Source organism: Poromitra crassiceps (assembly GCF_964638095.1).
Source record: "Poromitra crassiceps genome assembly, chromosome: 15".
Classification (NCBI taxonomy): domain Eukaryota; kingdom Metazoa; phylum Chordata; class Actinopteri; order Beryciformes; family Melamphaidae; genus Poromitra; species Poromitra crassiceps.
In genome coordinates this window covers 18050591-18064794 of record NC_139634.1, presented here as the reverse complement: position 1 = coordinate 18064794, position 14204 = coordinate 18050591, and the positions used below count along the sequence as shown (strand labels likewise).

General features: G+C 43.8%; 1 protein-coding gene across 2 annotated transcripts in view; it reads left to right on the top strand.

Moving 5' to 3' along the window:
* Positions 1 to 14204, top strand: part of pcdh11 (protocadherin 11) — a gene marked incomplete at both ends in the record, with an annotated part of 150398 nt that overhangs the window by 10275 nt on the left and 125919 nt on the right. The gene's annotated exons all lie outside the window — the stretch shown is intronic.

Sequence of the window (14204 nt, the reverse complement as noted above, 5' to 3'; positions counted from 1 at the left end):
GTGCAAAAAAAATGTCTCGATAGATAAACCCACGTTTTGTGAGTTCTGTCCTGGAAAAAGATGAAGGGCTGTCTTAAGTGTGCCACTGAAACTTTGTGGGAGAGAAGCTCATTTAAATGCCAGGTTACAGAAAAGGCCTTATGATTCCCTGAGAGATGTGCCAAATGCGGAGTGCCCCAATAAATACGAGTTGGCCCAGGGAAATAAATGTAAATCAGAGGTAAGGAGAAGTGGCCTCGCTCGCTGCTGACAGCCGGAGCAGGGCGCTGTGGGAGAGACGGGGCATTGCTCGGGGCGTGCGGGCGGGGTGGGGGGACCGGGGGGCGGGCTGCGGGGACTGACGGGGATGGGGGGGTGTCACATGGATCAAGGTGACGCTGAGCTTCGGGACCGATATACTTAAACACCTAGGGAGCAGTAGTCCGTACAAAAAGCCTGCCAGGCCGACGTTGCGTTTAACCCGTAAATGTTCTACTTTACTGACCCCAATTAATGGCGTAAAAGGCGTATGTAGATACACGGCTCCTGTACATTCTCTAGATGAGTTTGCGTAGCATATGGTTACGGTGTCATGGCATCAAATGAAGGGTTGACATTTTGATGTGTTATCATTTGGGAAGTGAAGTATGCCATCATCCTGTTAGATGTAGATCTAGTATGTGCGTATGAATGGGTGTGTGTGTTGCCATAGTTTTCATTCAGTTGATTTTGCTGGAGCTTCATGCTGTGTGAGAATGTAGACACAAACAAGACGTCCTATAATGTAGACACAAACAAGACGTCCTATACCTTTTCTCTCTTTTTTCCCTGCCATTGTTTAGTTTGTGTTTTCCCCCCTCCTTTGTTTTCAGTTTGTTTCTTCTTAGAGATTATTTCCAGGCTTTGGTTTGTCGCTGCATTTCGAGGGCTTTCATTGTTGTTTCTGTTTTGATCATAATTTTCACAACTGTCATTCATCCGATTCTGGGTCAATTTCATGATATTGCATCAATAATTTATTTTTTCGTTTGATGAGCTGCTTGCTTTTGTTTGTGTCTAGCCTCATATATAGCACACAATTTCCAAATCTTTGGTTTACCTAGTTTGCCTTTTCGCATCCCAATGCGCTCTTCTCTGTCACATCTTGCAAGCGTTCAAATCCCTCATGGCATAGTTTTTGTAAATGACTGTTTATCCAGTGAAGTAATTGTGCTTAGGATCATTTATGAAGACACCCGCAGAGAGTCGACAGTCATTCCCCTCATCCACCTTTTCTTTCAAACCCTGGTTAAAATGCTCCACCGTGGCACATTATACTTAAGCCTACTACATGCCCTTGGTACCAAAGAACATTTAATTCAGAATGCGTTTATACTGAGCACTGCCAAGTTGTCAGAATGACTTTCCTCTCGTATGGTTATGACTGTTCTGAAATATGTAGAGATATTCAGTCAGTGTTTCACAATTCGGAATTATCCTTCATCATGATTTCTATGCATCGTGGATTTAAATTGATTTTCACTTATGTTGCTGATCAGAGTGGAATATCTTTCGGCGGAGTAACTCAAACATCAATTAATATATGATTCACTAAACATTCTCCTAAATCTTCATATTTTTTGTGCATCAGGCCTCGTCTGTGTTGGTATATTTCCTGGATTTACTTGTCTAGGAGGTCAAGTTTAGTGTGGATAATGCTGTCATATTTTGGCGATAGATCTTCCCCAGCGTTTGAAAATGATCAGGGATAAATCAGGCCTCATTGGTGCTACCCACATACCTTATCCTCACACTGATGTTAAGCAGATAGTACATCTAAATTTCTCTGTCCCCTTGAGCAATTGACAAGTGATGCCTCCCTCTTTAGACATTAGATTTCCCACTAGTTTTAAGTGTGCTTATTTAAAGCCTCTGTCATGGAAAAAAATAGCATGACGCTTTGCCTGGTGAGAATATGTGGCTGCAAAGGTTAATTAAATGCACTAAAGGGTTAATCACTCGTAATACAATATGATTAAAATCACAGTAATGAGGTTTGGAATGAGGCTGATAAGAAAGAAGGAAAAAAAGGCAGCCGTCCTTTAAGATGATCAGCGATGCCACACGTGCTATCCTCGGGTGAGTCTCATTCCAAGTGATGTGACAACAGATGACCGGCAGCCCTGTTTTGCGCTGGCCCGCTTTTAATTCCCCTGTTTGATTCCATCTCATGTGCTTCTTTTCACCTACACCTACTTTCAACGTGCGACTAAAGAGGAACACTTAAAAACAGCAGCAACTCCGTCCAAACGCCTGTCACTTCTCCGCTTTCATCTGACGAGCTTTAAAAAGACACTGGGTATCTGAGTGCTCTGGAATTTGCAAAGATCATTTCAAGTGTGGCTGTTAAAACAAAAGAGATGCGTTATTGCTCTGTCAGCGCACAGCCGTCTCATCTCTCTTGAGCCTAAACCTTTTCATAGCGAAAGTCCAAAAGCGCAGATCACAGGCAGGTTGTCATGTTTTCCTTTTTGTTCATCAAAGTGACAGACGGTGGGTTAGTGTCTTTAGAGTGATCTTTCATTGCCCCCCCCCCCACACACACACACACACACAACCGCCTGTGCACCTTAAGCAGCAGAAAATAAGGCAGAGACAAAGAGCCCACCCATGGAATAACAATTGGGGGTGGGGGGGCACACAGGAGGTGCTGCTTATAGTTGAAGGTCACCAAAATGTTCACAGGGACTTTACAGATGTAGCTGCTAAAGAGAAAAGCTTGTCAAAATTACTTCAGAGACTACATATTTGTGCCGCCATATGGCTCCATTATACAGAGAGAGACAGAGAGAGAGAGCGCCATTTGCGAATGCAAAGTCCCTCCCCTCCCCACCCCACCGCCCTCGTCTCCGTTTTTTACGCATCTCATCATATTGTTTGAACCCCCGCCCCGTGATGTTGGAGGTCAATGTCCCTCCAGTGCTGAGGGGGAGCTCTTGTCAGGGCCTGTGCTTTAGTGGAGGCGGATCAAATGAGTGGCACCCTGCTTGACTGATCAGACATCTGCATGAATATGCAGGGCAGAGAGAGGCCAACGCGGTCTTTTTGTTTGGCCCATATTTCAGCATGTAGGGTCACTGCCCAAGTCGAAGATACATCCCATGGCTCAATTTAGGTGAAGCTGTTATTAGCATTTTTGTAGTCTGCTCTAGCCATACATTACAATGTAGTAATAGTCCTTAGAGCAGTGATTCTAAACCTTTTCATATAGAACACTAATTTACTGCACATAGAGCCACAGACCCCCATTTGACGAGATGTTGTCTCTCTGTCCCAAATCTGAGAATACTTAACTGTTAAATATGATTTGGTCCAGAATTCCATGACTATCTGTATTGTAGGTACAGTATAAATAACAGAAACACTATGATCAAAGCAGTCAATCGTCTACATTCTCTACTTCTAGTAATTGAAATAATCATGAAGTTTAACAATTTAATCAGTCAATCAGGCAAATCAATTTGCTGGGGCCCCCCTGGGACACTCTCAATTACCCATCGTGGTCCCCAGACCCCATGTTGAGAACCACCACTGCCTTAGAGCACAAGTGTTGTTTAAACGCTCTTTTTTTTTAATATAGCAAAAGTGTTCTTTAAACAAGACAAATGCCTTGGATAACGAGTGCAGTGCGTAACTAAATCTCCGTATAATATCGCCATTTCTTTGTGGCGGTGCGGCGACGGGCCTTTCGCCACCACATGGTCTGATGACAAAGCGCCCGTGCTGACTCATGGTGATGTGCATAGCCAGGGGAAGGGGCCATCTTTTTAAAAGGTTAACTAGGCTGGTTAATCAAATATGATGCCCGGATCAAATCCTAGTGGCTGATTGTGGCATTTCTCTCCTCTTATAATTTTGTTCGTTTTTTTCTTATCCGCCGAGTCATCGTATCTGTAATCACTTGCGCATTGCTAATGTAAGCACTGCGAGGTCAGATTTTACCTGATTCAGATATTGGCAGAATGTGTTGCTCGGTGTCTGAAGGACGGCAAAATGTCAAATCTGTACATATCAGAGGACCCGCTGGCAAGGGTCCGATAGAGTGGGCCTAAATTGATCCAAATGGCTTTCTGAGGGGGAATCAAGAGTGCTGCACTAGTGTGGTGGGAGACCAAAAGTCAAATTCGGCGTGATAATTGGATTACGATCGCATGCTCTGATAAGTACAGGAAAAATGCACACAAAAACTTGACACCATAGCATTCTTCAAGGAAACCTGACAAGATAATGACTTGATTGCCAGCCGTGCCTTGAAGAATGCTTTATTTTTATTTTTTAATCTTCTACAGTCTACAGTCTATTCAGAGATACTTTTTTTTTATTCACTGACTGTTACAGTCTAGCCTCACTGTGATAAGGCTAACAGCTTAGGGTGTGCTGCTCAGAGCTCGATGATATTGTAACGACAATCTCCCTATATCTGTCTGTCTCTCTACAGGAGACGGCACTGAAACCACCACACTATGGCACACTCTGTGGCACAGGTACAGCTCGCTCCCACAGGATAAAAATCAATCTCTAGCTCCCACTACCTAAAGAGAGGAAAGAGAGGGAGGGAAGAGAGAGAGAGAGAGAGAGGGCAGAGGGAGGAGAGGAGGAAGGAAGGCAAGAACTGAAGAAAAGTACTTTTACTGTCTCTACAGCCTCAAAGCCCACCTCTACCTACACGTGGGAGAGAAAGCGTGAACTTGGAGGGGGTGGGGGATCACAGAGAGTCATGTTGCCTGCTTGAAATTTGACAAAACCTCTTCTTGTGAATCAGTTGGAAGTTTGAAATGCTTTATTGAATCCTATGCTATTACTTACCTGTGTCAGTGAGGATGAAAATGCTCTGAACCCCCCCCCCTCGAGAAATGTCCCGTTCCAGCCCACCTCCTCGCCCACCCACCACCACCACCCCCACCCCAACCCACCCAGCACCCACTCTGTAACATAGGTGACGAATACAGTCAGTAGATCTGTAAAGTATGTTTATATGTATGTATGTATATCTATCACAGAGTTGATGGTGTTTATATTTATTGATTCCATTTCTTTGTCTTCAGAACTGCCTGGTGGCCATTTTATTTTCTTATTTCTTATTTTATTTCTTATTTTATTTTTTAATCATTTGCCTTTCTTTCGATTGTATCGTTTGCCGTTGCTTTATCTGGGCTTGCTCATGGAACTAGTGAGTGATAATGTATTTGATGCTGCAAGTTCCGCAAACCAGTAGGCCCACATCAGTATTGAGCCCACATCACAGAGTACCTTTTTGTCAACTATTGCCTCTTTTTTTGTCCCACCTTTGATGCCACCGATAGCATCGTTAGCGACGAGTGCGGCTAATGTTGCAGTAACATGCATGGCCACACAACACAACACGACCACATTTGTCGTACTTTACAACGGTGTTCCCGATCGCCACGGTGTTATTACAGCATGAGGAATGGAAGGGACAAGTTTAATACTTTGCGCTAAGCCACAATCACAAGGGACTTAATGATGGCGTTATAATCAAAAGCTGTTTATGTAGGGCAGATTTGAAGAGCACTAAGTCGAAACCTTTTGTGTGTCGCTTTCATCTCCTAAGTCGGAACTGATTTAACCTGTGAGATACACATATTTCAATTGAAACCCAGATGGTAAAAAAAGAAGAAGAAAATAATAATAATCCTCAGGCAGTCTTTAATACGACTTGGTGGGCTTAAGCAAAAATTGTGTGACTCTGTGCACTTATTCACACTGACACACTATTTATTAAAGTGACATTTCGGAGAAAGTACATTGAACGCCAAAACGACTTGGTAATCCAGGCTTCGGTTTCAAAACAGCAATAAGTTAACATTTGACAGAAAATCCACTATGGTGCCTCATTTTGCCTCTACTGTATCTCTACACTTAGAATCATTATGGTATGTCCTGACTAGAATACTCTCGACAGTACATGCCCCGGTAACTGGCTTGATGGGTTAGCAACATTGTTGTTCAATAGTCCTGTTAATTGGTAAGCTAAAGACTGCTTTGATAGGTATAAGGCCTACAGTACATATAGATATAACCATAGAATTAGAAACATTAAAATGGACATAGCCTGTATAGTCAATTGGAATTGTACAGATGGACTGGAGCAGCAGCTACTTCCCTAGTCTGAGAGGCAAAATGTAATTAAACTATGTCTATTTTAAAGCTTTTAATTTTATGTGTTAACGAGGCAGGTTGTTGTATTGGAGGAGGTATATTCATGTAATTATGGTATCAAATGTATTCACTACTGCGTAGGAGCCACAGTATGAAATATACATAGCATCCTAGCACTGTGTAACGATTAGATTTGCCTGATCTTTGGGGAAAAGAAGAAAAAAAAACAATACATGGGGAGAGCTTTTATCCTTGTAAGGGAGACAGACAACCTCACTTTTATTCAATGTGAAGTACAATATGCACCTTACATGATCTTTGTAATTGACTTTGATTTGCCAGTGTGTGGAGAAAACTGTAAATGTTTTGTTTCTGTATGTGTGCGCTTCTGAAATTTATTAAAGTCTTTTGCATTGTATTGCACATTTCAACGACTCTTCTTGTTCATTGGGCCGGGAAAAGGCAGTTGAACATTCAGCATCGGTTAGCATCATCCTGGCTCTTTCAATTCAAGATCTGTTTGCTGAGCACAGTAAGAATAACAATAAGCCAGATACAATGTTTAGGCTTCTAGTACAATTATTTGTTTTTCCCTAATATGCGCGCAGTAGCATGTTGTGGCCTTTAAAAGTATGTGTCGCTGTGTCGGTCTGGTCACTCTTAATTGGCTCATCATGGAGGCATAATAAACGACCAATAACTCCTTTACCCGTCCCCCCACCCCCTCTTTTTTCAGGCGGCATACTGCTTAACGAGAGGAAAGCAACAATGTGATCGTCTAGATATACATCTCATTAGGAACAGATTACAGCTAAAAAGTTATGGAAATTTGGCGAGAGCACATCCTTTGAAGTGCACAGACGGAAAGGCAGAGGCTTTTTTCGGCTCAACTTTCCTTTTTTCTTCTTCTTCTTCTGCATCTCCTCCACGCGAGCTGATAATGATCATTGGATAATGATAACCCTGTTATTGTGATGCACCGCAGTGCGCCGCGAACACAGGATGCAGCAGAATACACATCTGAGAGGAAGATTGATGCTCGGAGGTACACTAACCGCCGCCGCTCCGAAAACGCTATTATGCATTTGATCGAAAAATATGGACTTGAAAGGTGTTAAACAAAGCCAGCGCGGAGGCAACAGAAAATGTTTAATTGCTTATCAAAGTTACTTCATATTTCAAAACTAAGAGAACTAATAATTTCCCTCGGGGGGGGGGGGGGGGGGGGGGAGAGCGTCCTTGGTGATTTGAGAACACGTTGCACACTCGACTAGAGAGCATCCTCGCACAGAGGGTGCACAAATGTCAGCCTGCTATTAATAGATTAATGTAAACCTGCTAAATGCCTCGTTCCCACTTAAAAACCAAGAGCGTGTGGGTAGATCAAATAGTAGTTAGCGTATCTCTTTGAGCTAGATAAATTCAGATTTGATTTTTCATGTTGTGCATCATTAAGTAATGGCATGTTTTCAAAAGTGCCAGAAAGAAATAATCAAGTCCCAATGATGCTGCTGCTCTAATGAGTCTTAACATTTGGGCATAAAGATAGAGTAGGCGATGAATGGATTTTTCATTTTGCTTCAAAGTGCGGATTTAAAGATGAGGAAAGGATGAGTGGGAAAATAAAGCATTTAGTTTCAGGCCAGCTTTTATAACTTTCAGTATATGGTCCATTTCATTTTCTGTTCCCATAGAAATGAGCCGCTGTTATGGTCTCTCTCTCTCTCTGCCTCTCTCTCTCTCTCTCTCTTTCTCTCTCTCTCTCTCTCTCTCTCTCTCTCTCTATCCTCTCTCTCTCTCTCTCTCTCTCTCTCTCTCTCTCTCTCTCTCTCTCTCTCTCTCTCTCTCTCTCCCTCCCTCCCTCAGCATGCGCCTGATTTTGGTCGGATGGCATTAAGCAACATTCCCGGTGATCTTTATCATGTATAAAAATGACTTTTAAAGGTTGTCCCGTGGTTGTATTACAGTGTGTCACGGGGAGAAGCGTTTCCAGAGTTGCTTTCCTGACATATTGATTCATGATTTATGAGGATGTAGTATTTGATTTCATCTAACAGCCCAGGAAGCTAGTCATACATAGTAAGTTTGATTACACATAATGCAATGATATGTCTGCAGATGGAGCAACATACAGAGAGCCACACACAGACCTCCAGCACACACTGGACTACTTTATTGAGCTGTGGTGGTGAGAGCGTCCATATGCTCTTCATTAAGATATTTTTCTATTTCTGTATTTTTCCATTCTAGACAGTATGGCTATAGGCTTCTTCAGCAAAGATTGTCATAACCAGTGTGTAGGGTTTTCTGGAAGTTTTCCATCATGCAAAGCCGTGGGATGCACTGCAACTATTGAAGAAAAAAAAATATATATATTTTATTTATATATATATATTTTATATTTAACATCTGTTTAGAACAAAGACTGGAAAAGCTCATCAAAAAAAGTTTGCCATTACGAACAAAGCCAAGACGGAAGGCCCAATGACTTTCCACGACCTTGAGAGTGCAATCAGTGCCATCACTACCTTCCCACTGTCACTGCCATCACTACCTTCTCACTGTCGTCAATTGTCCCTTTCTGATAAGTGCAACATAATACTAGACGGCCTTCCTGCGTTCATCTGGATGACATTGCAGAGAAGCTCGCGAAGAGATAGCGAAAAACCCATTTTTCTCCACATTACATTGATTTACAAGTCCACCCGTCCCGCACAGTCCGCTGAGATGCCATTGTCATCTGCTGCAGACGCTATCGAATGACAATACAAGATTACAGATTGTTTGGACTGACTGAACGCCAAAGTAGCCGCCCTGCAGCTTAAAGCGGTGTTCTTTGAGGGATCCGAGAGCAATCGCGAGAGTATCTTATAACGGCCCTCCTAATTTGGTTCGGGACGGTCTAATTAGTGCTAAGATGTTGACCCAATTACACCGTCCCACCAACTTTTTTTACTGGGGGAAAACGGCATGGTCTTGTTTTTCTCATTTTCCAACCGCACCCCAGTCATGCAAATTTCGACTGAGACGATATTGGCAATGATTCACCCCCCGTCACATCATCTGCACAGTGCGACCTGATACGCGGAACTTGAGTGAATTTGACGTGGCGCACTCCCGCCAAAATACTGTCCCTCGGCTCTCCCTCTCATTTCCCCCCGCTGTTCACGAAGCGTTTATTGTTAAAGGTGTCCGCGGGGAGGTGCGCGTGAATTAGCCGAGCAGCACGCGTGTCCTGGGTATGATGTGCTGCTGCTACCCCGAAGCCACGCTGGCCTGTCTAAGCAGGGGCTATTTATGCATTTGCTGTGCAATGGTGCGAGAAACAAGAAGATGTCGTCTTGCCGCTGCACTCCACTCAAGGCAACACTCCACACACACAATTGCTGCCAAATCTCTGCCAAACTGAATTATTCAATCATCCCCCATAGCTGCATGCGCTGGTCGAGCTAGTGTGTGTGCGCAACAATCAAATCAGTGTGGAAGCCCACCGAGTGGTTCTTTCTGAGACACTGAGCAGCTACAGCCCCGGAGATTGTTTTCAATGAAAAACAATTCTGTTGATTAAACGAGGTGTGACTGTGGAGCAGGCATCTTGAGGAACATCGATTGCCGGTACAATTGTTTGTTCCTTGTTAAAAGCCTGGTCTAAAACACTAGTTGTTGATGGTGTGCGATGGAACATTATGGTTTGTTTAGTTGCAGTTGCTGGCAAGAGAGTTTGGTCAACCTCCTGGAGTGGTGGCTTGTTGTCGTTATTCAGCGGGAACACTCCCAGGTAGAGAAATCTCTCTTGGAGGAATAATGAAATCCACCAGGATCTCTCTTGGAGGAATTAATGAAATCCACCAGGATCTCTCTTGGAAAAATGATGATTTGACGGCTTGCAAGCATGCAAAAGTTGAGAAATTGAAAGTCTCTGGTGCCTTAGGGTTAGGGTTATTTGTTTTGCCAGTGCAGCCCGAATTCATGTCACAGTGCTCTCTTATAGTGATCACCTTGGGACGGGTCAAATTGATCACTATAAGCGAATGATCATTATAACAGATTTTTATCTTTTTCTTTATTTCTCATGCAGATGACCATCTAATTGACATTTGTAATACAGTACATATAAAGTAAAGGAATGTTATTGACTTTAAATATACTGTACATACAGCAAGTTAGGCCTGCAGCTGTTTCAAACACAGCGGTCTCGCGTAGACAGAGACACCGCCATCTCTCTCCACAGACAGAGATGCCGTGATCTCTCCATGTACAGACAGACATGCACTGAGTATCGCTGCTGTATCTTGTTGGCTCAATTTCGGCAGTTTGTAAGTAAAAAGATAATAAAATTACTATAGTTTTAAACATTTTTCCATTGTTCTCAGGTGGGACCAGGTTCAAAATGATCACTTTAAGCGGAGTATTGATCATTATAAGCAAATTATTTAAACAGCATGTGTATAGGAATGATTCGGGACCCAGCTTTTTGATCAATATAAGCGGTTGATCACTATAAGCAGATTCCACTGTACTTCTGTTCTCGAAGTACGGCTTCATCCCACTCGCATTTTGCATTAAACGTTAATCACATTAATCACAGACAGACCCATGTAAGTTTAACAGTCATCTTCCCAGAACACAAAGATAAATACAGGAAGGAGGAGGCAACATTGAATCCCCCCCCCCTTGTGTTGTTGTATGTGTTTATATTTTTCAGTGTATAAAAGAAAAAGTAACGCACACCAAAAGTTGTGGTGAGGTGCCGACCACTGGAAGCAACTGTTGTTGTTGTGGAGCCAATTGCCGCATCCCAATGATTGTCTAACCTCCATCAGTTGTGTGAACAGCGTGTGGCCTAGCCCATATTACATCCCAGTACCTGTTGTCATTCATACTTTTGTTGATCTTGAGGAAGGCCGGAGGGCCGAAACGTCATACAATAAAAAATAGATGCATATGGAGCCAGACAGAGTGTGCGACGTACACTTCTTTTCTATATCATATTTTTCTGTGTGGTAAAAAAATATCAGGTCAGCACTACTACTGCATCTGAATTCTGTGGACATCTGCGCTCGAGCCGCCGCAGCATTGAAATGCGTCCCTCATGGTGGCCTCTCTGAAGCATACAGTGGAAAACCTGTGCAGCAATCTATCATGCTGTGTGGGGCTAATAAAGGCCGTTTTCAAAGCTAGCTACATCCCACTGTGGGTCATTGTTCAACAGCGTGCGATGCTGTCAATGTAGTGTAAAAAAAGCAGAGGCTCATGTCTGCATTTCTGAAGCTGGAACACGATCTCAATGAGCGGCGTTCCCCTCCACTCAAACACGAGTGGATTTCAACACCATTAACACGCTGGTGCTAGACGCCACTACATTTCAGCTCATTATGTTAAAGGGATTGTTCGCCCAAAAATGACAATTCTGCCACGGGTGAGAGGATGATGACAGAGTTTTCATTTTTTTCGATAAGCTATTCCTTTAGCGTCCGATCAAGCCATAGCGCCCCATGCTAACAAATATATAGCGCAACTATTCCTGAGAGGGATTTTTGCAGCGTTCGAGGGTGTGCTGTGCAGCCTCCGCATGCTTGCATGCAGAAGGTATCCAGACTGAAGGGCAGCGATTTAAGACATTGTCCAAAGAGGTCTTGGTCTGTGACCTCCTAATCTTGGTAATCCTGGGAGGGAATTCTTGATTTGGTTTTGCGAAAGAGATTGGGAGATGATAAGATGCCCGTCCCCTCCTTAGAACAGCCGATAATCTGGTTTGAACAGGGGACTCAGGGGGTATTTAGACTGCCTTAACATTTGCCCAAGCAGATGGCGCTGAGGGAGGCTGCCACAGCCTTAGTATCCTCAACCCCCCTTCCCCCACCCCTTCCTCCATCCATCCCTCCCTCTCTGCACGGTCCACTTTAGAAAGAAAAAAAAAAAAAAAGCAGTCGGATGATAATCAATGTTGTTTATTTTGCTGCTTGACTCTAAGTACTTTCAGCCAGATTATAGGATTTTCCAGGGGATAATCGGGAGGGCGCAGACAATTGCCTTTTCCCATCCTGACAGTATTCCCCCCACGAATGCGTAAGGAAGGCGATTTAGAGTGGATGCCGGCTCTTAATTCCTGATTAGTCCCGTTGCAAGCCCCGTTAAAATGAACCGGACAGCGTGCTAATCACCGCGTTTCAGACCCGTCATCCATGGCACAGTGGACACACCACATCCAGCAGTGAGAAGACTTCCCAGGAGCGATATGTCATAAGCACTGTTGTTGGAGCTCACCCGGCCGTCGGCTCAATGTGTCCACACACACTGTGGACCCGGACATCTACTCCGGGGTAATTGTAACACTGACTGGCTGACAGGACTGAGCAGTGAGTGTGCTGCTGACCTGCATTGCCTGCACACAGCCAAGCCCCCCCCCCCCCCCCCCCCCGAACCCCCCACCCCCACCCAGCTGTAAAGTTGTCACCCTACTTGGTCCTACTTCAATTACACAGGGTATTGACCCTCTTGTAAATCACAATAGGTGTCAAAACGCTCTCCTCTGCTATAGTCGGATGCATATCATTTCACTGCGAGATTACGTCTTTCTAGGGACTGTGGAAATGCAATAGCTCTGATTACATGCAGCGTGTGAGCATGACTGCATATAAGCCATTAAGTCTTTTTATATTCCTTTCCTAAGCCCACCTCTCTAACCTTCTGCCTCTGGCAATCTTCTCAGGCCGGACTGGACGCCCCCAACAAAGGCATTTGTCTAATGAGATCAGTCCATTGCCTAATTGGAGCTACAAACGGCGTGAGTGGGATGGAGTGTTGGAAAGCTCTGCATGCACAGAAGAAGCATTTCTCCAAAAGCATTGATGTTGTCACATCTCTGTCTGTGCAGGTGTAGTCTGTAACCACATACCGTAGCTGTCACACTCAATCTGCTCCAAATGCAGCGCCCCCTCAAATACCAAAGCTGTGCGGAGTAAATTCATGGACATGCGAGAAAAGCAAAGAAAAAAACATGGTAATTTTCCTTTGTGTGCTCCCACATCCTCCAGTGGTAAGCCAATACATTCAAAGAGAATGCTTGAAAAGGCTTCTGAGGCAGACATTTGAGGGGAAATGTGAATATCTGATTACTTTCAAAGCAATTAGAACGAGACGCACAAATGCTATATATCTGATTACAACCATCATGCATTGCTTGATATCTTTGTGTCATACTTTTGTATAATTACTGCAGCGATTCAATTGATCTTGTCAACAGCCTGCACTGTTGAAGTGCCCCCACTGTAGGAATGCACAGCATGTCATGTGGCCTGAGCTGTGTGTGGATTGGATGGACAGCATGTCATGTGGCCTGAGCTGTGTGTGGATTGGATGGACAGCATGTCATGTGGCCTGAGCTGTGTGTGGATTGGATGGACAGCATGTCATGTGGCCTGAGCTGTGTGTGGATTGGATGGACAGCATGTCATGTGGCCTGAGCTGTGTGTGGATTGGATGGACAGCATGTCATGTGGCCTGAGCTGTGTGTGGATTGGATGGACAGCATGTCATGTGGCCTGAGCTGTGTGTGGATTGGATGGACAGCATGTCATGTGGCCTGAGCTGTGTGTGGATTAGGGATGTCACAATACTAGAATTTCTACTTCGATAGCGATACCCAGGACAATATTGATACTCTATACCATTTTCGATACCACGAGAAGGGGGGATGATGACACATCAAGAAGCATAAAAATAGAGTTAGACAGATGGACGGACAGACGCACACTTCTCCCCAATCTAGGCCTGATCAAACTTTGAATTTAGTCAGCAGATTAGCCCTGCTCTAGCCATCAGAACACATTTAGCTTGTTGAAGCAACAGATACCCACCAATGATAGGGAGGGAAAAATCTGTGATTTTTCATTAAAAGAAAGCACTGATGGTATCAAAACTGTTGCAAATGATCATTTCATTTTTTTAGTATTGATACTTTTCGATACTATCGATACCTGTTGCAAATGAGTATTGTATCCGATTCAAATTTTCAGTATTCATACTTTTTGATACTATCAATACTTTTGACAACCCTAGTGTGG